At 35.7% G+C, this 27588-nt stretch overlaps 1 protein-coding gene across 1 annotated transcript in view; it reads right to left on the bottom strand.

Annotated features, from left to right (window-relative positions):
* PRKCQ (protein kinase C theta) overlaps window positions 1-25948 on the bottom strand; it is a 188903-nt gene extending 162955 nt beyond the window's left edge. Inside the window, exon 1 of the mRNA XM_051961551.1 lies at window positions 25603-25948. The gene's annotated coding sequence lies outside the window, so the exon portion shown is untranslated. The remainder of the gene's footprint in view (window positions 1-25602) is intronic.
* Window positions 25949-27588: the final 1640 nt, after the last annotated feature.

The raw sequence follows: 27588 nt of genomic DNA, 5'->3' as shown, positions 1-27588 counted from the left end.
AACATGAACAATGAAGTTGAGATTGCTTTCTATTTAACAAGCTTATCTTGTTACTTTCCCAGTATGAAAAAGGAATAAACCTAAAATCATATTTTGCCAAATTATTATAATTCCCATCCTGGGAACTTTTATAGTGATTAAATTACATTACTGCTCTCGATGTACAAAATAGGCATGTATGTATAGCTTCTTTATTATAGATGCCTTACCAATGGGGAAAGCATATGGATCACAGAGTTTCAGAATTGCAAAAGATTATGTAGCCCAGCTCAATACTGCAGATGAGGAAACAGAAGCCAAAAATCATACAGCTAATTAAATACCAGATATTTCGACTCATAGTCTGTAGGATTTTGAATTGCAACACTACGTTCATTTTTTCTTAGAGACCACACAGAAAATCAGTCATATGAGTATAGATAAAAGAAAGTTGAAGACTGGAATTTCTGTTTTTGGCTGGTACCTTTAAAAACAAGATAATAGTCCATTTCCCATATAGTGTCAAAAAAGTTTCTCTCTTTTTCAAAGCTGCAAATTAATGTCTTAAGATTACTCATTAGTACCAATTCTAATGAACCACACACATTTTGTCTATTGTTATCTTATGTACTAAGTTATCTCATTCTAACCATGTAATGCCTAAACAATTAATTCAGCCTTTCTTTTACTTTATCTCTTTCTCTTCCTTCTTTCTTTCAAGGAAGTTAAACTATAATGAATTGCAGTGTATTGTATTTAGCTTTAATAGATCAAGACCAAATCCAGATAACCATTCTGGATGATTTAGTAGTAAATCTTTGTTTTTAAAATCTGAATTATATTGATGCTAAAATCTTAAATAAAATATTAGCAAAAAGATTACAGAAAATCACCCCCAGGATAATACACTATGACCAAGTAGGATTTATACCAGGAATGCAGGGCTGGTTCAATACTAGGAAAACTATTAGCATAATCGACTATATCAATAACCAACCAAACAAAAACCATATGATCATCTCAATAGATGCAGAAAAAGCATTTGATAAAATCCAACATTCATTCCTAATAAAAACCCTTGAGAGTATAGGAATAAATGGACTTTTCCTTAAAACAGTCAGGAGCATATATTTAAAACCATCAGTAAGGATCATATGCAATGGGGAAAAACTGGAACCTTTCTCAATAAGATCTGGAGTGAAGCAAGGTTGCTCACTATCACCATTATTATTCAATATTGTATTAGAAACACTAGCCTCTGCAATAAGAGTCGAAAAAGAGATGAAAGGAATTAGAGTAGGAAATGAGGAAACCAAACTATCACTCTTTGCAGATGATATGATGGTATTCTAGAGAACCCCAGAGATTCTACTAAAAAGCTATTAGAAATAATTCATAACTTTAGCAAAGTAGCAGGATACAAAATAAATCCCCATAAATCCTCAGCATTTTTAAAATCTAAATTATTTACCACTTCGGTGACTTAATCTATTGGAGAAGCATCCAGTTCACTCCCTCCTTTAGCTTAAAAGACATAATTAATTCACATTTCCCCCCAATGCCTTGGGGACAGGTTTATTCCCTTTATTTTTTTATCAATTTGGTAGAGAAGGGAGAAAGGGATTGAGATAGAGATTAAGCTAGGTATTTGTATAATCCAATGAATTCCAGGTTGATCTAACATTTATCAACTCAAGCCCTTTTCTAATCATTTATTTTCTAAATATTTAAAATTAATTATTAATTCTGATACTTGAGTAATTGCTTTATTTCAGTCACTATGTAAGGCATATAGGAGCGCCTAATAAATATGCAACATAGTTGGGAAAATAATATATGATCAAGAGAAAATAAATGGAAATATATGGGGACACCTAATAAGTAAAGGATTGTCACAGACTCTAGCAAAGTTCAAGTTCTGTGAGGTCAGGGAATTGTCTTACATCTCCAGAACTTTAACACTGGTTTTATTGAATTGAATTGCAGTTGAATTCAGAGGAAAGAAAAAATATTATTATACATTTATTAAGAAATCATGCTGAGTACAAAAATGTTTGTTACAGCTTTTTTTTTTTTTTTTTTTTTTTGTAGTGGCAAAAAACAAAACAAAACAAAATTGGAAATTGAATGGATGCCCATCAGTTGGAGAATGGCTGAATAAGTTATGGTATATGAATGTTATGGAATATTATTGTTCTGTAAGAAATGACCAGCAGAATGATTTCAGAGAGGCCTGGAGAGACTTACAGGAACTAATGCTAAGTGAAATGAACAGAACCAGGAGATCATTGTACACAGCAACAGCAAAATTATGTGATGATCAATTCTGATGGAAGTGGCTCTCTTCAACAATGAGATGATTGAGGCCAGTTCTAATAATCTTGTGATGAAGAGAGCCATCTGCACCCAGAGAGAGGACTGTGGGAACTGAGCATGGATCACAACATTTCACTCTTTTTGTAGTTTGCTTGCATTTTGTTTTCTTTCTCATTTTCTTTCCTTTTTGATCTGATTTTTCTTGTGCAGCATGATATTTGTGGAAAGATATACAGAAAAATTGCACATGTTTAACATAATGGATTACTTGCCATCCAGGGGAGGGAGTGGGAAGAAAAAAGGGGAAAAATTTAGGACATAAAATTTTTAAGGGTGAATATTGAAAATTATCCATGTATATATTTGAAAATAAAAAGTTTTAATTAAAAAAAAGAAATCATGCTGGACAGATAGCTTCTTGGAGAGAATGGGACTTAATTTGGATCTTGAAGGGTAGGTAGGATTTAGATGGATGGAGGTGAGAAGAGAGACAAGTAGTCCTGGATAAGAGAACAGTATATGCCAAAGTTCTAAAGCAGGAAAGAATAGGGCACATTCAGGGAATATATGAAATCAAATAATTCATACCCAATAAAATGTTTTTCAATACAAATTAAAAATAATAGCATGAAAAACCTAAACCTGTTGTTTAACATCTTTATGATCAGGGGCCTGGGTTAAAATTCCAGCTCAAGAGGCTGTAAAATGGAACAATGTACAGAGCACCAGCCCTGAAGTCAGGAGGACATGAGTTCAAATTTGGCCTTAGACACAACATTTTCTGGTTATGTGACCCTCGGCAAATCAGCCCCAACTGCCTCATCAAAAAACAAACAAATAAATAAAATCCCAGCTCAAGCATTTACTAGTTGTTGTATGTGATGTTACACTGGTGATTTTCAAAGAGAGGTCCTGGATGCCTGGGGATCCTTAGCCAGGGGTCCTCAAATGCGGGCCAGATGTGGCAGCTAAGGATGTTTATCCCCCTCACCCAGGGCTATGAAGTTTCTTTATTTAAAAGCCCATAAAACAAAGTTTTTATTTTTACTATAGTCTGGCCCTCCAACCGTCTGAGGGACAGTGACCTGGCCCCCTATTTAAAAAGTTTGAGGACCCCTGCAAAAGACCCTTTCAGAGTATCCACAAAGATCAAAACTACTTTTATAATAAAACTAAGATGTTTTAATTTTTAATCTATTAAATGATGATAGATATAAGCCATATAAAAACTTTTTGGGGGTGCTCAAGGTCTGACATCAAAAAATCTGCCTTGGATTGCTGAGTTTTGTCATGTGAAAATTTTTTAAAATAATACTTGTTTAATCTTTCTCACAGAATTATGATAAAGATTAAATGAGAAACCAATGTAATGTGCTTTGTACTCCTGATCTTGTAAGTGTATCATACCTTAGCATATATACTTAATATATGTTATATTGTGTTATGTTATATGAAGTTTATAAATCTTTTATTTTATTATTGTTTAAGTTATTAGCTTTGACTTTCTTCCAAATAAGACCTCTTCAGTATGTAATTGTATAGATAAAGGCATTTTCTTTGTCCCTTCATAGATAAGTTAATTACAAGTTGTCAATTGGCATTTATTAAGCACTTTCTATGTGCTGTATATTGTAATAAACACTAGGGATACAAAGAAACTAAAAAACAATCCTAGCCTTCAAGGAATTCACGGTCTAATGGGGGAGACAACATGCAAATAACTGTATGCATAAACTATCTATCTGTGTGACGGAGAGACAGACACAGAGAGAGAGCCAAAGACAGAGGGAATCCCACATTAATGACAGAAGTGTTTTAATTCAATTCCACAAATATTAATTCTGTGTTTACTATGAATAAGACATACCATGCTATGTACCAAAAATCCAAAACAAAACAAAAAAAAAAAAAAACTGAAAGGAGTCCCTTCACTGAAGAAAAAATGTGAAATAGTTTCTGAGCACCTTGAGAAGGGACCTATAGACTTCAGTGATGACAGTTCAACATAAATACATGTAATGAACATCAAAGGGGAAGAGATTGTTGTGTGGTGATAGAAGAAGAGTGGTTTTTAAATAGTTATAGGAAACATGAATTTCTACTTTTCTTGTCCCATTATCGGGGAGTGGGTGGAAAGGGCTTAGGTAGAGCATCATCTGGTATTGAGGAGAGTGGAGAGGATGTGCTTTCAAGAACCTAGAGTTACCTCTAGCCCACAAACAGGCATCAAAGCCGTTTTTTATGGACTAAGGTTTCATTAATAGGACTACAGTGTCCAGAGTAGGAGGTTGATTAGTTGGTGCCCTCTCCTAACTAGACCACACCTGCAGTTTTGTGTCCAGGACCATATACCACATTATAGAGGGTATGTTGATAAATTGGAACATGTACAAAGGAAATGAGGTAAAGTGGTTAGAAAACATGTGATATACAAGGAGATACCGAAAGCACTTTTTAAAAAATAGACTGGAGAAGAAAAGGTTTAGGAAAGAATATGATAGCTTTCTTTAAATATTTAATTGACTAATGTGAAAGAGTGCTGACTTTAGTTCAACATTAGTCAGGAATTCTTAACCTTTTTTATGGAATGGGCTTTTTTGAAAGTTTGGAAGCCTATGGGCCTGCTTTTCAGAATAATGTTTTTAAATGCATGAGTGGAATGCACTGAATTGCACAGGAAAATAATTACAATGAAATAAAGATGTTATGAAGTTTATGGAGGTCTGTGAATCCCATGTTAAGAACTGCTGATGTAAGAGAAAACTTCCCTAATAAAAAGGCCATCCAAAAATAAAATGAGCTGCCTCTGAAGATAGCTTCTTCTTGAAAACTTCAGAAAACTTACAATGTGACCATTTGGGGAAATGTTGTGGATAGGATTCACAATTTTGGCAAAGATATAATGAGGAACCTTTCTATTTGACTTGATAGAATATGAAATATCTTTTACAGAGAACTAGGTCTCCCTGAGGGCAAGGGAATGAGAAGATTACAAGAGGAAGAACCGTAGGATGGAGAAGAGTTTGGTTGATGAAAGAATGGGAGTTCCAAAGGATATATTTGAACAAATCTGGGGCTAATGAGGAACAGAACAGAACTTATTGGAAATAAGCGAATGGGGAATATTGACATGGAAAGGGGATTTTTGCCTCAGCAGGCAGTGATTGAATTAGAGGTACAAAGGGAGTTTGTGAAAGCACTATCCTAAGATAAATTAGCACTTAATTATAATGATGACTAAACCATAATATCAAAGGATTATAGAATTATTGATTCAGAGGTGAAAAGGACTTCTTGTCCTTCTTGTCTAATCTTTTCATTTTATAATCTAGTTGAAGCAACAAGGCATTCTGGGAAGAAGGCAAGAGGAAGTATATATTTATCAAGTCAAACCACCTCCCCCATTTTTACCATCATTTTTTAGACTCTGATGGAAACAATCTAGGACCATGAATCCAAAAGCTTTGGGAATGCAATACAGCCAATCTGGTGCCCACAACCTTCATCCTGAAAAGCAATCATTGTGGAGGTGTAACCTGGCAACTGCTCCTGCAGTTACTCAAGCTATACCTACAGAAAACTCAGGGGGGAAAAAGTTTTGACACCAAAGGCTTTCACACTGTTAAATGGTTCAACATCAGAAACCGAAATGATTTTATCAGTGGAAATGGCAAAAAGATGAGCCATTAGCACCTGCTTTGCTTCTGTACCTTGAGGACCATGAGATCTTCTATGTGACTTGCAGCTAAAACCCACAGATATGTTTTTTCCTTCATTAGAATATGAACTTCTTGACAACAGGGACTATCTTCCTTTTCTATTGTTTTGCACATAGCAAGCACTTAGCTTTTTTTTTTTTTCACTGTTTCATTCAAATGAAAAAAAAAATTGAGACCTAAGAGATTAACTGAAATGTACAAGCAGAAGAGCCAGGATGGAAATTCATGTTGTCCAATTCCAAATCATGTAACTTGTAGGTTTACTCTAATGGACACTATGGGGGATAACAAGGAAGCAAATCTGGCTTTTGAATAGAAAGAGTAGTGGATTAGGGATGAGAAGAACCAAATTCTAGTCCTAACTATTTTACTAACTCAAAGTTTCTTAATCTGGGCTCCATAGAGATTTGTTTTTTAATTAAGTTTGATAATGGTAAATTATTATAACTGGCTCTCTTTATAATCCTATGTATTTTATTAATTTAAAAACATTATTATAAAAAGGGAGTTATAGGCGTATAACCTATATAAGTTATACTATCAGAGGATCTATGGTACAAAAAAGGTGAACAATCACTCACTAATGTGTGTGTGTGATTTTGGGCAAATCCCTTTATCTCCCTAGCATTCAGTTTTCTCCTATTTAAAATGAGGAGATCAGGATAATCACAAAGATCCCCAGCTCGATTATTCTAGTTATCTACATATATAATGCTGTATAAAATTCTATGATCACATGTCCTGCTTTAAAGGGATGTATAACCTAGTTGAGTGTGCATTAATAATACTATCACACTATGGATAATCGTATCTAATCAAGTGCCAAGGGGTGTGGTACTCAGAGCACAACCAGCATTTCCCAGAAGGTTAAAGTCTTTTGGGAAAGTTGCATGGAACAGGTAAGAACCTTGATCTGGCACTTGAAAGATGGATAAAATCTGGATCAGCAAAGGTTGGTTGCTACAACTTCTGACTGCAAAAGTTTGGTTGTCCCATGTATCAGGGATGTCTGTGACACTATAAAGACTAAGATGGGCTTGATGTGAATTCTGTAGTTGCTGACAGTCATTTCCCTTAGAGCCTTTTAAAGGAGAGAAGGAAGACATCGACTCAGCCCACATCCGCTGCAGACTGCTGAAGAAAGAAGCACAGCTCCTTATGATCCTAGCTACCCCTTGTCAGGGCTGCTCAGGATGGCAAGGTCCCAGCGATTCACACTTGGCTACCAAAATCCATTGGTATTTTCCTGTCTCACAGCAACACGTACTTTAATTGTGAAGGAAAATCATCTGCAAGTAGAATAAATCACTTTATTATCGCAACATCTGTTTTCTCTTTACCTCGGCGGTGGGATCTGTCAGCATCATCTTTCCTGCAGGAGGTAGAACTTTTGTTTGTTTGCATATCTCTTTGGTGAAACCCCTTACTTTAGAAAGATGAATCTGCAAGCTATTTTTAGGAAGAGTCACTTCAGACAACATGACCTCACCAGATGAGTAAACTGATCATTTGAATCAGACTGTGAAACAGAAGAAAATAATACAATAATAGTGGATTTGGAGTAAGAAGACCTGGGTATAAATACTGGATCAGCAACTGGAAAAAGTCATAGCTAATATAATCAACTCAGGAGACCTGTACAGGGCTCTTTTCTCTAATCCTATATATTTTCATCAAAACAAAAAAAAAAAAAAAAGGAAATTGTAATTCTGAGAACTAATGTCCTTTCCAGCTCTAAATCTATGATCTAGTGTCACCTGAGGGGAGACCAGAAAAGGGGAATATGGGATTTCACCTTCTTCACAGGATTGTTTCAAAGAAAGTACTTCATATATCTATAGGAATGCACATTATTATGAATGATATCTAATCCATTATGAATGGCTATGAGAGGATGATATTTGGGTGTCCCAAATCCTGTAACTAATTGGAAATAATCTAGCAATTATGCATTATACTTATTTATAGACTATGTAAATTCATTTGAATGTAACTATCTGAAAGTAGGGGTTTCATTGTTTATTTGTATATCCCCAACATTTAGCATAGAGCCTGGAATACTGTAGAGACTTTGTAAAGGGATGTGTTAATTGATGGATGAAATCTTGAAGAATGAATACATATACATGTAATTTATGTTATGGATATAAAAATATGGAATATGTAAAGATTATCCTCTTTAGCTTTCATGGAATTGCAGTCAGGATGACTACTTTTTGGTTGTTTTATCTTTCCTGCTTTGTTCATTGAGTCAGTAAGGTATTGTAGTAAGAATTCTGAGATTTGCAATTGAGAGACTTGGTAGCTTCAAGTCCATGTTCATAACTGATAAACTGACAAATCACACACTTTGAGCTAGTTTTCTTGTGTCTAAAATGGGAATAATGATAATTGTACTTTGTCTCATAAGTTTGAAAAAAAGTACTTTGTAGATCATAAATAGTAATAAAAATGTGAATTATTATTATTATTTCTACTCCTTTCCCTTCATTGTTACTTTATAGGCACTAATGTAAGAATGTACTTTACTCTTCTCCCCATTTATTTGTGAATTTACCAAGCATTTTATTTTATTTTAATGATAGCAGATGTATAGTCTATCAAGGGAAAAGACCTAGTCTCAGTGGTATGATCATATTTAACTAGAAGGCAGAAAATAATTAATAATGATAATAATAATAACAATTAAATTATAGATTCTTTGAGGGCAGTAACTGTCCTTTTACTTTTCTCTGCCTCCCCAGCTCTTAGCACATTGCCTGACACATGGAAAACATTTAGCAAATGTTACTGAATGGCCAACTAATAATAGTTAGCATTTATATGACATTTTAAGGTTTACGAAGTGCTTTATATGTATATTATTTATTATCTTAGTTGTTGTTATTGAGTTGTTTCAATATTATCTGTCTCTTAGAGACTCATTTGGGGTTTTCTTGGCAAAGATACTGGAGTATCTTTTCATTTTAGAGAGAAGGAAACTGAGGCAAGTAGGGTTAAGTGATTTGCCTCATTAGTATCTGAAGATAGATATGAACTCATGACTTGCCCAGGGTGACACAGCTATTAAATGTCTGTGCCTATGTAGATCAGTGCATGTGATTTCAATGTCAGTATTCCCTCCATCAGTGTGGATCACAACCAAGCTTGACCTTCTCCTCCCTTGTGATTTTTACCATGTTCTTCCCATAGATGCTGCACAATTAGACTAGATGGCTTCTGAACCCTTCCAGCATGAGTCTTATGATTCTATGGTCTGTTATAGATCAACCTCATCATTACCTGGTGTCTGCCTTTTCTAAACAAATCTATTTTCTCATTTATAAAATGAAGGCACTTGACAGGATGATCTTAGGTCCCTTCCAGCTCTAAAATTCTGTGAATACTCAGGACCTTGTCTACTGTCCTAAAGTTAGATTTCTGAATGGAGAGCTCATACCACTGTGGTTAAACTACTTTGAAAATTTCAAGGAAATTACATTGTAGTTAAAGTTCTTCACAGTCAAAAAACATTTCTGAACCAGATTTTTTCCCCTCATCTTGGCTTTTTTAAAAAAGAGTACTTATAAACAGTTTTGGATTTGTCTAAAAGCTTTTGAAAAAAATCTATTTTCACACAGCTGTGCAGAGACAGTCGTTCCAATGATAAGAATAAGAAAACAGGCACATAAGGCTAATTACAATAACATTTACTAAACATATGGAACTGAGTCATGCAAAAACTCTACAACAGAGATAAGTCCCAGAACACTGCTTAGACCAAATAGGGTTAGGGACTGAATCTGTGATTTAATTGATGTAAGAAACTCTCAGATGAGATTAGTTCCTTCACAGTATAGGCTGACACTTTGTTTGCAGGTTATAGTCTTAGAGAGGGTGGCTGAGAACCCCGAGAACTTCAGATGATTTGCCTGGGATGATCCAAAAGACACATTTTAATTCGAGTCTTCCTAGTTCCAAACTTACTCTCAACTCTGTCTTGTTGCCTCTTTTTTTTTTTAAATAATTTCCATTTTCCCTCCCCCAAACCACATACAGAGCAAAACAAAACTCAGGCACTTGTGAAATACAACCTAATAAGAAGAGCTAAAAAATTAGTTGATTATTTCAATTTAAAATGAAGACTGATAGAGAATGAAGATTACAGAAATCCTTTAGGAAAACGGAGAACTCATATCTTGGAAGAAATTCTCAGCCATCACATCCTTATTCTTGGGTAACCACAAGCACACAGTTTCTCTACTACTGTTCCAGGGCGTTGAGTATTACCAATAATGAAAAAACTCACAAAGTTGAGCCAACTTTTCCCAATCCATATTTTTTACATAACTTCCCACATAGACTCTTACTGCTGCTTGACAAGCATTCTTGTTGTTCAGTTGTATCTGACTCTTTGACCCCAATTGGAGTTTTCTTTGCAAAGATACTGAAGTGGTTTATTATTTCTTTCTCCGGATAATTTTACAGATGAGGAAACTGAGACAAACAAGGTTAAATGACTTGTCCAGGATCACACAGCTAGTAAGAGTCTGAGGCCAGATTTGAATTCAAGAAGATAAATCTTTCTGACTTCACATCTGGAGACCAAATTATTGGACCATCCAGCAGTCTGCAAAGCGTTCTTCAGTTCTATCCTAATCAACCATTCTCATTCCTTTCAATGTCTGTTCCAAAATTTCTTTTTCTCCTCTTCCCCAATATCTCACATGTGCCAGTGGCTTTGTCTCCTACTTTTATCCCCTTTCCTCTCTGGACTCAGTATCACCATTTCCTTCCTATTTGTTAACAAGAGCTATCCCTGCTATTCACTAAAGCTAATCTCTCTCCCTCTGTTCTCTATCCCATTTCCTAAAAGGTGGGAGCCAGAACTGAACACAACACTCTAGGGAATCAAATAAAGTCTGAAGAGGGGTTGAAGAAGCTAAGGATATTAATTCTGGGGAAGAGAAGGCTTAGGACAGTATACTTAAAATGATGTTTTATGGAAGAAAGGTTAGACTCCTTTTTGTGCATCTGAGGCAATGGATAGAAATTGCAAAGTGGTAGATTTAGACTAGAGGAAAGAAAAAAACTTTCTTAACAGAACTAATGCAAAATAGACTATCCTTAATGGCAAGTTTTCCTTTACTAGACATCTTCAAGGCATGGGCAAGTTTAGAGAGTTTAGAGAGGATCCTTGTTAAAATACAGATCAAACTAGATGAAGGCTGAGGTTTCCTCTTTTCTTTCACCATTTCCTTTTATTTCTTCCATATTGCTTCTAAATTTCTAAACTGGAAAATTTGTCTAGATACAATGTTTCTATTTCCTTACTACCCACAGTGCTCTAAATCTGGATTCCACCCACTTTACTCAATCTGTCCCCACAAAGGTCACTGATGACCTCCTAATGTCAAATTCAATTTTTTTCTTGAATTCTTTTCTTTTTTTTTCTATCACTTTAAGATTATTTCTTTCCGCATTTGCCCTTGTCCTCTTCCCTTTATATTATCTTTTGTGGCAATTTCATTCACACCCATGTCTTCAACCTGCAATTTTATAGAAAGTTATATCTAATCTATATCTGTGGTCTTCACTTCTCTTTTGAGTTTCAGATCCATACTTCTAACTGCCTTCAGTATATTTCCAGTCACCTAAAACTCATTTTTTTTTTGTTTGTTTATCCTTCATTCTAGAAGAGGACCATGACATAGGAGGTGACACCCTTCCATGTAAGTGAATTGGATTTGAATGAGGGAGGGCTGTGCAAGATCACCTGCCTCCTGTTTCCCTGCAAAGCAAACTGGCTAAGGTCTTTAATAGGTCTCAGTTTGATGGAGGAAATGTCCAATTAAAACTAGCTAAGAACTGAGACAAGGAATGACCTCTTTTACCTAGTTAAAAATATAAAGAGCTAGACACACATAGACACACAGATGTATATGCATATGTCTCATATATACATAATAATATACATACACACACACACACATATATATGAATCAAGGGTTTCTGGTCAAAAGAGAAATACCTGCTGTTTGTATTCTATATATAATATATAAAGATAATATATATAAATCTATAAAAGCCCATCAGGGCCCAAATAATAACCAAATAGGACATAGCCCCTAAGCCTATTTTTGGTCAATCAATGAGAGCCAGAGAGATCTGTGAAATGGGAATAATAATGCTTTCATTAATTACCTTACAGAATAAATAGAATTAAGAAGATAAAATGAGAATATATAGGAATGTATACATAATTATGTATGTGCATATATTTATGTTTTTTGGGGAGGAGATTTGCAAAGTACTTAAGTTTTTTTCTCAATAGTATTTTATTTTTCCAAATACACACAAAAATGAATGTTGAAAACCTCTTCCTCTTCCCCCAAATAGCAAGCAATCTGATATATAGGTTAAACTGCATATATGTACGTATACACACACACACACACACACACACACACACACACAATTACTCTGTAAAACATTAAAAACAATCTATCACTAAGAAAACTAGGAAAAGGCAGTTTTGAACTGATTTCTGGAGAATTTTAATTCAGACATTACTTGGTCTCTGTTGGTAGTTTGTACCATAAAGAATAATTTTAAAACTATTTCATTTTTAATAATTAAATTCAATCTGTTGGGTAGAAAATAAATTTGAAACAGGATTTGATATTGAATAATTAAGAACCAAGTCCAATTTGAATTTTCCAGACTGGAATTTGAGGTTTCTTTGAGATACATCAGATAGACTCAGAATGAATACAGGTTTTTTATTTGTTTTTTCATGAAAAACATATTTCCACATTTGTCACAATGCAGAAAAAAACCAAAAATGAACAAACAACAAAAACCAATAAATATAAAAAAAACTCTGGAAAAATATGCTTCAATCTGCACTTAGAATTCATAAGACCTCTCTCTGGAAATGAATAGTATTTTTCATTATGGGTCCTTCGGAATTGTCTCAGATTGACTGTATTAATCAGAGTAGCCGTCTTTCACAGTTGATGATCATTACAATATTGCTATTGTTGTGTATGATGTTGTCTTGGTTCTGCTCACTTCATTCTGCATTAGTTTACTCAAGTCTTCCCAGAATTTTCAGAAACTATTCTACTTATCATTTCTCATGCACAATAGTTCAATACAATCATATAACACAACTTGATTATTGCACAACTGATGGGCATTTTTTCCAATTTCCCATTCTTTGCCTGTACAAAAATGCTGCTATAAATATTTTTGTATATATAAGTCCTTTCCCCTTTTTTATAATCTCTCTGGGATGCAAACTAAGCACTGGTATTACCAGGTCAAAGGTTAAATGCAGTTTTAGAACCCTTTGGAATCCAGGCCTTGTGACTTCAAATCCAGTGTTCTTTCCACTATACTAGAGTTGCCTCTTCAGAAAGGAACTAGCTAAATGAATAAATCTTTTTCTTCTTGGTTTTGAAGATTTTTCTACTAAAGAGGATTGCAATTTTTTTTTCTCACAAATCCGACTTGTTCTTTCAAATGTAGTGTTATAATTGGCTAAACAATTTGAAAAATAGCTTCATCTCTGGCTAGACATGGCACTGAAAAATTTGGAACACTTTGTCAATGGAAAAGATCACCCACTTGATATATTTAAATGTCTGCATGCTAGGTCTATACTGAGCACACTTGCACTTTCCTTTGATTAATGAACATTTTAATAGATTCTTACAGTCTCTTTTTCATAGTTGACGTCTATTCTATCAGCTCTGTTGTACTAACATAAGAATTGCAGTGTAATAGAAAGATCACAGATTTGGTGCTTGAAAGATTCTTAGAGGTACAAAATCTGATACCTTCATTTTACAGATACAGAAATGGAAACACAGATCATAGGTGACTTTCCAAGGGGGCAAACAGCAAGTAACTGAGGCAGAATTTTATATTCTTCTTGAAGCCAAGTTCAGAGACCTCAGCTTGGATCCAAGCTCCACTGAGCCCTGCCTTCTACTTCCTAATTCCACTTCCTATCATCTTATCTACAGATCATTGTTTATGATTTTTTTTATCAAATTGTTTTTGTTTGTTTTTTTAATAAAAGATTTCATGTTAACTCAGTGTTATATAGTAATTGCTGAATTCTGAATTGCGAATGTAATATATTAAGCAATGGAAATCTTTTCCCCATCTCAGACATTTTTCTTTTTTCTAAAGTACCCTTTTCTAAAGATTAAGTGTTCTATAAATATTATATTCCACTGATAATGGAAAGGACATTATTAAAAATCCTTTTTAAAACTAAGAGAAAAAACTGAAATAGAAGTTTAAATAACTTTGGTAAACATTTAACACTTCTTAAGCTTCACAACAGGGTTCTTACTTTTTCTTGGCCACTAAATCACTAGGTGAAATTGTGTAAGTTGTTTAATGTATTACTTCCCATTTCTGTAATTATAAATCGGATTCTCTTCCCCTTGCCCTCCACTCCTACCCAAACCACTTATACATAGTTAATTCTAGAGAGAGAAGTCAAGGACCTACTTCTGATTTCCCAGAGGACTCTCATATGCAAACATTTAGGGGCTGATCTTTAACAGGTGTTCTTAAATCAGGGTATGTGAACTTTTAAAAAATATTTTGATAACTGAATTTTGACATGATGGGCTTCCATCGTGATCTTATTTTATTCTGGATATTAAAAATATCCTGAGGAGTTCCTGGGCTTTTCCAGGTTGCTGAATGGGTGCCTAACATAAAAATGGTTAAGAACCCTTGGTTTAGATGAGGGATCCCCACACTACAGCCAGTGGGCCAGATGCAGATCTCCCTCACCCAGGGCTATGAAGTTTCTTTATTTAAAGGCCCACAAAACAAAGTTTTTGTTTTTACTATAGTCTGGCCCCCCTATTTAAAAAGCTTGAGGACCCCTGGCGAGTTTCGTAAGCTTCAGAGTCAGCAAGTAATAGAGGAGGCATCTGAATGCAAATCTATGCTTACTCTAACCAAGGCTCTATCCACTATGTAGCATTTGTTCTCTGAACACTGGTAGTAAATAAAAGTGAAAAAGTGGGATGCCTGAATTTACCTGAAAAGTTCTTTAAGATGTACAATTAGGGAAAGGCAAGTGAGGTAAAGAACATAGGAAAAAAATACCATGTCTTTAGGATGAAGAGGAATTTTGTATTCTTGCCTCACATACAAAATTAAGTAGCTATGGGGCCATCATTTTCACCAACATAAAAGACTTTGCTATGGTGGTTAATACCATATCTTCTATATTTTCTGAATATTATTGGATTTATTCTGTAGCAGTATAAAATAGTACCTAGGGAGCTGACCCTGAAGCTATGAAAAAAAGGTTGAAGCACTGCTTCTGATGCGTGCTGGCTGTGTGATCTTGGGCAACCAATTTTCAAATGAGTATTTTCGGCAACTCTCTAAGTCAAAGAAGAGGTCAGCATGAACTGGTAGAGTAAATTTCCTCTCCTTGGAGTTTCCTATACCAATGAAATCATGGATTTGGTTGCTATTCTATCTTCTACTCTAAATCATTTTCTTCTTTGGAGAAGGACAAACAGTTCCCACAAAATAAAAACTTATTCACATTTAGCTATTTCATTTTGCTCTCATCTTGTAGGCACTAAAGTCCCTGGTACTACTGAATGGGCTCAACATCAAAAACAGGAATGTTTTTAATGATGAAAATAACACTGCAAAATATTTCATTTGGCTTACAGCTGAAGCCTCCAATATGAGCTGATTGTTCTAATTAGAACATGAGCTTCTTCAAGGCAGTCAGGGATCATCCTGCTTTTTTTAGGTGTATTTCTAGCATTTAGCACATTTCTTGGCACATAGGGAGCACTTAATAAAAAGCTTTTTCATTCATCACATGAATATGTGTATGTTTTGCAAATTTACAAATTTCAAGTAGCCAAGAACTGAAAACATACACAACACAAATATGCTAAACAAAATGTGGGACATAAATATAATGTAATATTATTGTGCCATGAAAAATAATGAATATGATAAATATCAAGAAGCATGTAAAGACATTAATGCATGCAAAGAGAAGCAGAGCCAACTAAACAATATGGGCAATGACTATAACATAAATAGAACAAATAAGAATAATCAAAAAATTTAAACTGACAGCTGCAAAATTATAACTTAAAGTTTGGCCCTCAAGACGACAGAAATACCTTGATACCTCTACTACTCACTGTGCTATCTTCATACCTCTGTAAATGTTGGTGCATAGTTGTGGAACATTTTATATAGTGCCAGAACTTTTTGATGTCTCACAGTCTTGCTGAATTTATTTCTCTTCTAACAATTTTTTGTTATGAAAACTGGTTATTTGGGAAAGGGAACAGGAAAGGACAAGGAAAAATCTAGTGATTTGAAAGCAAAAGATAGAAATATATTCTTTTAAAAACAACATTCTTTCACGAAACAGTTCATTTTGGAAACTAGTATACTTCTTATATCATTTTAAATACTAATATCATTGGAGCATGGAGATGGTTCTGAAATCTTAAAAGCTATGGTTTCAAAGTATAATCGTTGGCAGATATTACTGATCCAGAAATAATAGCTCATAGTTAACATTTATGTAGCACTTACTATGTGTCAGACACTGGGCTAATCTCTTTATATTTATTATCTTGGTTGATCCTCACAACCATCCTGGGAGGTAGGTATTCTAACCACATTTTACAAATGGAGAAACCAAGGAAAATGGAGGTTAAGTGACTTGCCCAGTTAAATGTCCAAGGACAAATTTGACCTCTGGTCCTCCTGACTCTAGGTCCAGTTCTCTACTCACTCTGCTACCTTGAAGTCCCATTATTTGAAAAGGTCCCCAGAATGAGATGAACTATGTCTGCCATCTAGGAACTGGCCTGAATTCTGAGAGGTCCTTCACCGAAAGGCTGGGCACTTGGAGAAAAATTTTTCTGCACACAAAAATTCACCAAGGCGTTTTGTTTTATAATGCATACAACTATCTTTCACAATTACTCCTCAGGAGCTCTTTTCATTCATAGTGATGAAATTTCAGATCTTTCGAGGTGGAAGAATGCAAGCGATACTAATCAACAATAGTTCTTCAAAGGTCTATATATGTTATTTGTTCCAATATTTTTGTTTCTTTTTCTTCTTCAGTAATGGTGGGAAAAAGGAGGGAAGGCTGGATGAAGGTATAATCTTAAAGATGGGAATCATAAATTATTATTAGAAAGTTCCATTGAGATTACACAGTCTACCCTCTCTCCTACGACTTTAAAGAGAAGAAAACTGAGATTTTAGGAGATAAAGTGAATTACTAAAAGTTTAAAAAAGAACTAGCAGATGACAGAACCAGAGCTTAAAACCTGGTAATCTAACTCCAAGTCCAGGCTTCTACCATGATAAAGAACCAAAAATGAATAAATTAGAAATTGTTATTAATGCTGTGTGATCTTGGGCATTGAGATCATGCTCCTCCCCACCTAAATTGCTTAGAACTGGCCTTGAAACCATGAAGAAACAGCTCATGTCCCATTTTGGACACATAGAAGAAAAATTAAAATATCAGGGTATAAGGTGTCTCTAAGTATAAATTTAAAAGAAGGTGCTAGCACACACTGGTAAAAGAAATTTCAAATTGTTGCTGAGGAAATCACAGGTCCAATCATTTTTTTTTCCTCTCTCCCCCTCTCATTCTCCCCTGCCTCTGTGAGAGGTATAGGGGGAGAGGGAAAGGGGAAAGAGGAAGAAGGGGAAGAAGGACAGGGAAAAGAGAGAGGGAAAGGGAAAAGGAAGAGAGGAGAATGAGAGGAGGGAGGGGGAGACAGGCATTTGTTAAATATGTATTTGATTGAAATAGTAGCACTACTCTTCAACTACATTTTAACCAAATAGAGTTTTTGTGGCATGACAGTTACAGTAGCTTCCATTTTTGAGAATGTTTACATGAGAAAACAGGTTCACACTTTTCAAGCCACTGACTTACAAATTCTATCACTCTTTTTACGCTGATTAAGTCAATAAAGAAGTGGTAAGACAATATACATTACATAGGAAATCAGCTTTGGGAAAAATTATAGAGCATCAAATAAATACGTGCAGCTCTAACACAATATGTTATTGCTGTTTGTCCTTCAGTCTTGAAAAGGACCAATGGCACCACGAGGGTGATATCTTGACTTGCATGTGAACTGGATTTAAGGGAGCCAGAGCTTTGCAGAGTCATCAGCTCCACTCTCTCCTCCAGAATTACCAAAGTTTTGCCACTACAAGACAAAAATCAAGATGACCAGGATACAATACATAAGGAGACCAGCCACAAAATGGAAAAAGATAAAAAGCATTGTCTTAAAATGATGAACTAACCAACACATGGCATCTCTGAACACACAATGAAGATGAACTTCTCTTTAGAAATAAGGTCATTCTTGTGGTTTATTTTCTAAGGAAGAGAATATTGTTGTTGTTCAGTCACTTCAGTCATGTCTGACTCTGGGTGACCCCATTTGGGGTTTTCTTGGCAAGGATACTGAGGTAGTTTGCCATTTCCATCTCCAGCTCATCTTTGAGGAAACTGAGGCAAATGCATTACATGGCTAGTAAGCATCTGAGATAGAGTTGAACTTAGGAGGATGAGTCTTACTGACAAAGTCTGGCACTCTATCCACTCCACTTCCCCACCTAGCTGCACCTCCTTTCTTCCGACTGTTTGGAATTGATGAGTCAGTAATTCTAACCACATGGACCTTGGATTTTCCTAGAAAACTCTCCTGATACAATTTTTCTTGGTTAGTTACAAGGCATATACTTAAGAGAAATGATTATTTCTTTCTTGTATTACTAATTCTTGGATTAGGACCAAAGTTCTCCCTCTTTTTATTTCCTCATCCTAAAATCAATCAGTAGGAGAAATCTCTTTCAAAGACTTATGGCTGAGATGTAATCAAAGGCTGTAAAAGACCTTCTCAGGTTAGGTTCATGGGTGTATTCCTGCTCCTTATATTTGCTCAGACAGATCTGGGAAAATGTGGATTTTTCCTTTTGTCAGGCAAGTGATATGGGAATTGATAAGTCATTTTGACCAAGATTTGTGTGATCCAACTCAAATACCCCAAGAACCTTCCTGAAATATAGCCCTTATTTATCTCATTAATTGTTAATCGATTAGAGTTGGCTGTCACTTTCTGCCAAGGACAAATTGTAGAGGTCTTTGGACTAAGAGAGATGTTCAAATGACCATCCTTTTACTAATAGGCATGCTGACATTATCAATATAAAGATTCAAATAACTCAAAATTATGTCTTGAATTTTTAAAATGTTACATAGTATATTTTAGTCAGCCTAATTGTATTTGTATATAGTATGCGTCTGACCAAAGTTTTTCCCTGTTTAATAATCTTTATTGGTTCTCAGTTCCCTCTAGGATCCAATTACAATGTAGATCCAACATATCTTTCCAGGAAATGGAGACAGGGGTTAAGTGATTTAACTTACACAGCTAGTAAGCCTGCGAGTTTGAGGCCAGATCCTTGATTTAAATCCCAGTTTTTCTGACTCCAGGTCCAATGTTTTCTCTCTATGATACAGGGGTATCACTGTGTCATAGGGTACCAACAGTTTAGAGAGCACTGGATTTTCAAAGGTTTGCTGTTCTTGTCTTAAGGATAGCACTTAGCATATGGAATGTAGGTCTGAATAAATGTCTATTACTATTTACTAATTTCACTAATAAGGTCTAAACAGCTAAAAGTGGTATACTACTTCTTTGTCTTTTCTCTTTGTAGATAAGGGCTGAAAACTTTTAGTAAACCAAAAAGTTGAATTTCAACAAGTTTATAAGGTTGTACAGTTATCCTTTCTACACAGCAATTTTCCCAATCATGGTGTTAATATATTGTGGCTTGATATAAGCAATTAAATGAGATTTTTTTGGAGTTTCATGGAAACTGCAGACCTCATACAAAGCCAGCAGATGACAAAAAAGTATAGAAACTCAAATGCATAAAATATATGTATAATTTTTAAAAAATTAAAGTAAAAATCCCATAAAAAAGAAAAAATTCAGACTTCTCAGTATGTAGGGACATCCAAATCATTTTATGTGTATTTTCCAGATCACTGGATTATACCCCTAACCCCTGCATAATTATATTGCTGTTTAAAGACTTGGGAATCTCTGATAATGCTCTATCCCCTTTTTAAATGATTACAGTCTTCAAAACTAGATTCCTAAGTCTGTGAGTAGGAATTATTCTTAGAAATAAGATGTAGAATAAAAATGTGAATGATGATGCAGGGAACCCAACCATTGACACTGAACTGACCATTACATGAACAAAGAAATTCTATCATGTATCCATTTAAAATTTCCCCATGCTATTTTGAAAATTCAGATCTTCACAAATCTGGTTTGCTTAAAATAAATTCTACTAGCCAGTGCAAGGGCTAATTAATTATCCCAGATCAATAAATCTTTAGCAAGTCCATATTCCTAACCCAGCTCAGAAGAATATAACACAGGCTTGGACAAGAAGGCTCATAGTACATGGCTGGTAAGCATCAAAGCCCCAAGCAATATAATGGGCATCAGAGGCAGCCAACAGAGTAGAAAGGCCACAAGACCAGGGATTAGGAGATGGGAATTTTAGAGCAACCCCTGCCAATAGCTGACTGTGTGACTTTAAACAAGTTATTTAATCTTTCTGGGCTTTCCACACTTTCAACTGTAATATTAGGGGATTTGGCCGAAAGATTTCTATGAGTCCTTCCTACTCTGATATTCTAAAATCAATCCTGATTGGTCTTGAGAAGGATGTATATACAAATCAAGCAGTGGGAAATGTTTACTCAAATTAGAGGCTGTGTGCTTTGGGATTGGATGTGGGTATTCAGGTTTTTTACACATAGAGAGTCAAGCATTATCCTTGGCCCTTTCCCTGAAGTCACAGTCTATAATACTATGGCCTTCCCCCACTCCCATTTTCCTTTTCACCCTATGATTGTATATAGTTGCTCATTCACATGAAATAAAGAATCAGCTCCTTAAACAAAGGAAGAGACATTTCAGGGTAAGTTAGTACCTCAAGTCCCCCTGCTAATTCAGCATATTTTTTCTTTCTCAACCAAAGTCATTCATTGTTCTTGTAAATCATTGGATAGACATGGGAAAGGAAAACTAAATGTAATTCTCTTTGTATATTACTCATGCAATCAAGGAAATTTAAATGGGAGATTTTAAATTTTAAAATAAAAAATACAGGAAGGAGACTGTACGATTTTCATGGCCTTAAATGAAGGAAGTAATTTTCTTTGTTTTCAACTATAGATTTGATTTTGGGTAAAAAATCAAGAGAAAATAAATGTACCACATGCTGATTGCCTACAATTCTTGTCTGAATTTTCATAGTCAAATCACACCCTAAAAATGCATGTGGGGAAAACTTTTGGAAATAAAAGAACTAAAAAGTTGATCACAACAATGGAGAAGACACCTGAAATTAAATAAAGCTTCAGTTAAGGGTTTTGTCATCTAAGCCTGACTAATGCAGTGAAAAGCTTTTAGAGAAGTCTTTATAAATATACTATTTCAGATATATAGGAGGAGTTTTAAACCAGAGGACAATCATCCTTAATTTAAAAGCAGGAATATTCTACAATAAAAGTTTATTGTGAAATGTTATAAGCCAATTGTTTTGCTTAAGGAATGCTTTTAGGATCAAAACATCTAGCATTCTTGAATCCCAGTTACAGACTTGTACCCTAAGCCTCAGACTTTGGATCACATCCATAGAGGATTTTAGGGAAAACAACTGCTTCATTGCTGGGTGCCGAAGGATTTGGTCTTCTTAGCAGAAGAGAAGGAGAATTTGGACCCTAGAAGACAGGGTCAGAAGAAATGAGATGGAGGGAGAATGTCTGCAAATACTTGACCCAAATGAAAAGAATTCAAAGGCATGTACTTTAAACAAAGGACATAGGAATTGAAGATACATTGTATATAGAGAACTCAAAAGAAATAGAGACTGATTTCTGGTTCAAATACTACTCCTAGTGCTTGTTACTATGCAGATAAGTCATTTAATTTCTGTATAATGTCTCACAAGTGGGTAGAAGAGGAGATGCTGAGAATATTGGCAGGGCCATGCAACCAGACTGTGCAAGAGGCAGGACAGAAACTTAGTTCTTCCTGGCTTTAAGGTTAGCTCCCTTACCAAGGAAATTGCAGATTCAATTTTATTCCTTTCCCTCTATCTTTCTTTATATGATAGATAGGAAACTGAGAAAGGTAGCCCACATTTGGAGCCAGAGGAATAAAATTATGCTCATCCATTCTAAAATGGTGGTACTGTTTTTTAGACTCCAGAAGATTTTTAGATAGTTTTCACATCTGTAAAATGAGGGAGTTGGACAACATTATCTTTGCTATCCATAAAAGCTCCAAATCTAAGACCCTAAGTAGGAGTAAGAGTAGAAAACACAACTTGTATGCCTTGTAAAAAAAAAAAAAAGGAAAATGGCAACAGCAAAGTGTACCCAAAAATCATCCTGGAGGATTTTTCAGTTTGAAAATAGATTTAAAAAAATCTATAGCTAGTGTGAAACAAATCAAGGGGAGGAGCAAGTCCAAGTTACTGTTTATATCTCAGATGAATGTTTTCAAGACAAAAAAAAAATCCTCAACGCAAAGCATAATTACTAACTTGAAGGAGGAGCTTCACAGCTGAGGTTTTTGTGTAAGGTCTCTGAAAACTTTTCCATCCTGTCTTTAAAAGGCTGCATACAAAATCAACAAAATAAAAGGATTAACAAGATAATTAAGCAGTAAACACCTGCTTGAAAACAATAGAATATATGGGCATCAGTGGAAACTAGACAGCTTAAAACTGCTGTGAATAACCCTAAATGTAATTTGCTATTAAATCAACAAATATTACCCTCCATCCTGTTTGATATAACATTTTACAGTGGTAGATCAGGCATATGCAGTAAGCCTGGAAAATTACTAGAGTTAAGTTTTACAAAAAGCTTGGTCCTGGGGAAATAATATGCCTGCTTCCTTTCTTTGCAGAGGTAGGAAACTATGTGGGACATTGCATATACTGGGAGCTAGTCACTGTGGTACATAGTGCTGGGCCTGGAGTTAGGAAGATTGATCTTCTCGAGTTCAAATCTGGTCTCAGGCACTATCTATGTGATACTGGGCAAGTAACTTAATTCTGTTTGCCTCAGTTTCCTCTTCACAAGAATGAGCTGGAGAAGGAAATGGCAAATCATTCTGGCATCTTTGTCAAGAAAACCCCAAATGGGGTCATGATTAGTAAGACAACCGAAACCATCCAACAATAAAATGTACTGTCAGATTTTACTGCTAATTCGTTGTTTGGTTTTGCTGAACTATTTTAAAAAAACTTTTTTAAAATTCTTGGTTATAAAGGACAGAAAATGCACAAAGTTATGTTTAGAAAAAAAACAATGTAAATATAAAATATTCCCATTTAAAAATGGAGACTATAGAGGACTATAGTGGAGCAACATAATTGAGTAGGGTTATTTATCCTAGGGTGGTACTTTCACTGAATGTGGAGGTGGAAGCCAAAGATACCCTCTTGGTTCAATAGTGGGTCAATCAACATTTATTAAAGATTTACTATGTGCCAGGCACTGTGCTAAGTGCTAAAAATAAAAATAAAGGCAAAAACATGGTCCCTACTCTAAAGGAATTCATATTTTAATGGGCAGAATGCAGAGACAGACAACGTCCAAACAATTATACACACAAGATATATCATTGTAAAATATAGCTGACGGGGTAAAGTGTTGAGGTTTGGAGAAAAGATGGGAAAGAGACTTAGAAAGATTTTTTGCCCTTCAATCTCAGTTTCCTCATCTGTCAGATGTTTTCACTATCCATCTCAAAGGGATGTCCATGAGGAAAGTGCTTTATAAATTGTAACTGTGAAATTGTGAGTTATTATCATCTGAACAAAAAGTGAAAAGAGACAGTCAAAGCTGAGAGTGACCCTGAAATTTCTCCAAAATAATGATTCCCTATAGAGAATAAAACTAACACACACACACACACACACACACACACACACACGAATTAATATCTGATTTCTAGAGAAAAACTGAGGAAATGTAGGAAATATAGTCAGCTACTATGCTCCAAGCTTCCTTCAGGGAGTCTTCTAAATCACTTAGATTAGAGTGTAAAAATCGGCTCTTGGCACAAACAGAATGGTTAAAGAAATAAAGTACAAGAACCATCTCTGTCACTCTGAAGAGCAGATAGATAGTAAAAAGTCTATTTAAGTTGCATCTTGCTAAATACTTAGAAAAGTAATAGTCTTGGAGTTAGCAAGGTGACCCCCAATTATTCTTCCTCAATGCTATCTTGGCAAAATCCCATCATTTTCTGCTTTTCATTTAGCTAGTTCCTTCCCTCAGTTACCAATTCTCCTCTTCAGTTCTTTACATTCTTAAATAATCTCTTAGCCCTACAATTGTTAGCTGACTCAGCTTCTATAGGACAAGACAACATTGATGCTGGAAAATGTCTTTGCAGACTCCTCCTGGTGGGATTGTTTCCCAGGAAAAAGACCAACCTACCATTCTGTCATCCTTCAAATGGGACCAAGACAACCTCCACCACAGAACATAGAGACTTATTTGAATTATCTGCTAATCTTTTGAGTACAAAATGTGATTCTAACTATAGAAACAGGCTTATTTTCTGAATATTGACAACAAGGGCTTAAAACAGTGGCAAAGTTGGTTGCTTTGTCTGAGTAGGCAACCTGACTCAGTTATGATATTTTCAAAGATCCCGCCTCAGTTCCCCACCTCAGTTTACCAGTTGAAATAGAAATTAATTTGGTTTAGAGGGGGAACGATGGTTGTGGTCAACGGGTGTTGGTTGCCCCGATGAATTCTAACATAGAACAAAGTATATCTGACTTTTATTCGCCTTTCTGAATTCCTCTGTTCATCAAAGCTTTAAAGGATTTGCACTCCTCTAAGACATAACCAGCCACACTGAATAGATGGATGTTATAAACATGAAGACAATAGGAAGGTAAGAGGGAAGAAGAGGCTATCTGTACAATGAAATGATTTTCCCAGAGTTTCATTAGTAAATGGCAGAGCCAGGATTTTAGGCCAGGTTTTCTGTCTCTAAACTTAGCTTTCCTCCCATACTTGTTAAGCAACATCCTGTGCAACTAACAATCAAACACAAGAAACAAAAGGGTGTTTTCTCTTCTCCGCTGTACCCCTCCTTTTTTTTTTTTTTTCAATTTCGTTTTCACTCCTGTTTCCTTCAGACCCTCAACTCTCTTCTTGGAAGGTTTCAAAGGCTTCGCTCCGTTTGCCTCCACCCCCCGCCCCTTTTCCCTTACACTCCCCTCAGGCCCAAAAGCTTTTTCTAAAGCCAGCCCCCAAGACTCAGAGAACCGACGGCCCAGCAGGGCACACGGGACAGCCCGGAGCCCGCATGGCCACGCCACTCCCCAGCCGGACGGATCTTCCAGTCTGGAGGAAAAGTTGGAGCCACGGCGCCTCTCTACCTTTCCCTATGCTTTCTTTCTTTTGCGAAAAGAGTGCTCTCACCTGCCGGGCTGGCTAGCGGAGAGCTGAAGTGTGCTGGAAACCTGTTCTGTTAGATGGCCGTCTGCTGGACAGCTGCGCGTTCTCCTGTGTGCGCTCCTGGCGAACCCGTCTGAATTCGGCGGCTTGTGCGCCCTTTGAGGAGGGGACCAACAAGCTCAATGCTGCTCCCCCGGCGGCTAAGCCCAGACTGGCAGCTCGGGAGCAAGCCAAGTTTGCTGCGCTCTGTGTGGGCTGCGCTTACCGCCTCTGAGGCTGAGGGGAGGGAGGGCGCAGGGTTGGGACTTATCACAGTCTCCACATTCCCCCTGGACCCTTAGGGTCTCTCCCGTTCCATCAGAGATACTCGTTTTCCTAAGTAGAGAAAGTAGAATTTGAGCTTCTCCAGAAAACAGGCTGCAAACTGTTCCCTCTTTTCAAATGTTCAGTGATTTTCCCCCAGAGTCCCTTTTCTCCCACTCTTTTCTTCACGCTCTACGTATTGCTCTCTCTCTGCCAGGGATATTACAGGAAAAAAAAATCAAACCCACGACAGATTTGGATCAATTTAGAAAAAGGTTTGGAGATGAGCCGGGATGAGGTAGGAAATACAATTCATGATGCTGTGGTGAAGAATAAGCGAAGCTTTGTGATGAGACTCAAATCTAGGCTCTGTAACTAGTTCCAGGTCACTAGTTATCTGATTGAATTGGAGTCTTATAACTTGTGAGACTCAGTTTCCTCACCTGTAATATGATGGATTGAGGTTGGACTAAATCATTTCAAAGGCGGAACTTTCAGTTCCAAATCTGACACCAGATATTTTTAGTTATCAATGAAAATGTTAAATGAAAGATATTTAATTGCAGTGTGAAGTCGAGGTTTAACAAAAAAATTTTTTTTCTGTAAGGGTTGTTAGACTCATTGCAGAACTATGAAAAAAAATTTTTTTAATGAACCACCCCTCATATAACTCATAGGATCATAGATTTTAAACTCCAAGGGAATTTAGAGGTCAACTAATCTAACACTACAAGTGAAATGACTTTCCCAGAGTTTCACAATTAGTAAATTGCAGTCAGGATTTAAGCCTACCTTTTTTTTTTTTTTTTTTTTTTAAGTCTAAACCCAGCTTTTTTCCATTCTACCATCCTGCTTCTGATTGCAGGTAATCCTTTCCTTGAGGATAACTTGGATGTTGCTTCTTATCTTTAATTTAATGACTGATTCTATTCAGAGTTTTATTATTTAGTGATAGTGTTGAACTGTTTTTAGCAACTCTGTTTGGATCCTGTTGTTTTTTTCATAATTGACTTTTTAACGGTATATCTGAATACTTTAACAAGAATATCAATTGAGGAATAATTTTGGATATATTAATAGAACTACTGTATCATTTGATTCAGGGGATAGTATTTCTGGATATTTGTGATATAAAAAAGAATTTTTTTGAAAGCACCACTATAGGTAATCTTAATGTTGACTTTTTAAATAAGGTGCTTAGATGAGATTAATCTGAGAAGCAATACTATAACAGTCCCTTTTGAGAGCTAACCACACAGGTTAGGTTGTTATAACATTAATAGCTGAAATTTATATATCATTAAGGTTTGCAAAATGCTTTACATATATTCTTTAGTTTTCACAGCAACTCCCCCACCCTCATGTGCAAGTTATTATAATCTGCACTGAAAAAGGAAGAAATTGAAGACAGGTTAAAGTGATTTATACAAGGTCACATAGCAACAAAATGTCTGAGTCCACATTTGAACTGATTTCTTCCTGAATTCAAGTCCAGAATTCTACCCACCTTGAATATACAGGCCTCTAGTTAGTGAACTTCTGAATACAGAATTAGAAAAATCATAGAATTTAGAACTAGGAGGCACTTTAAAGATCATTTGCTCAAAGGGCAGCATGAAGGCAGCTAGGATAAAGCACCAACCTTGGAGTCAGGAATATCTGAGTTCAAATCCATCGTCAGTCATTTATTAGTCCCTTATTAGCTGT

This window comes from Antechinus flavipes, chromosome 5 (assembly GCF_016432865.1).
Source record: "Antechinus flavipes isolate AdamAnt ecotype Samford, QLD, Australia chromosome 5, AdamAnt_v2, whole genome shotgun sequence".
Taxonomy (NCBI): domain Eukaryota; kingdom Metazoa; phylum Chordata; class Mammalia; order Dasyuromorphia; family Dasyuridae; genus Antechinus; species Antechinus flavipes.
The sequence above is the reverse complement of the archived record's forward strand: the minus strand, read 5'-3'. Positions and strand labels throughout refer to the sequence as shown.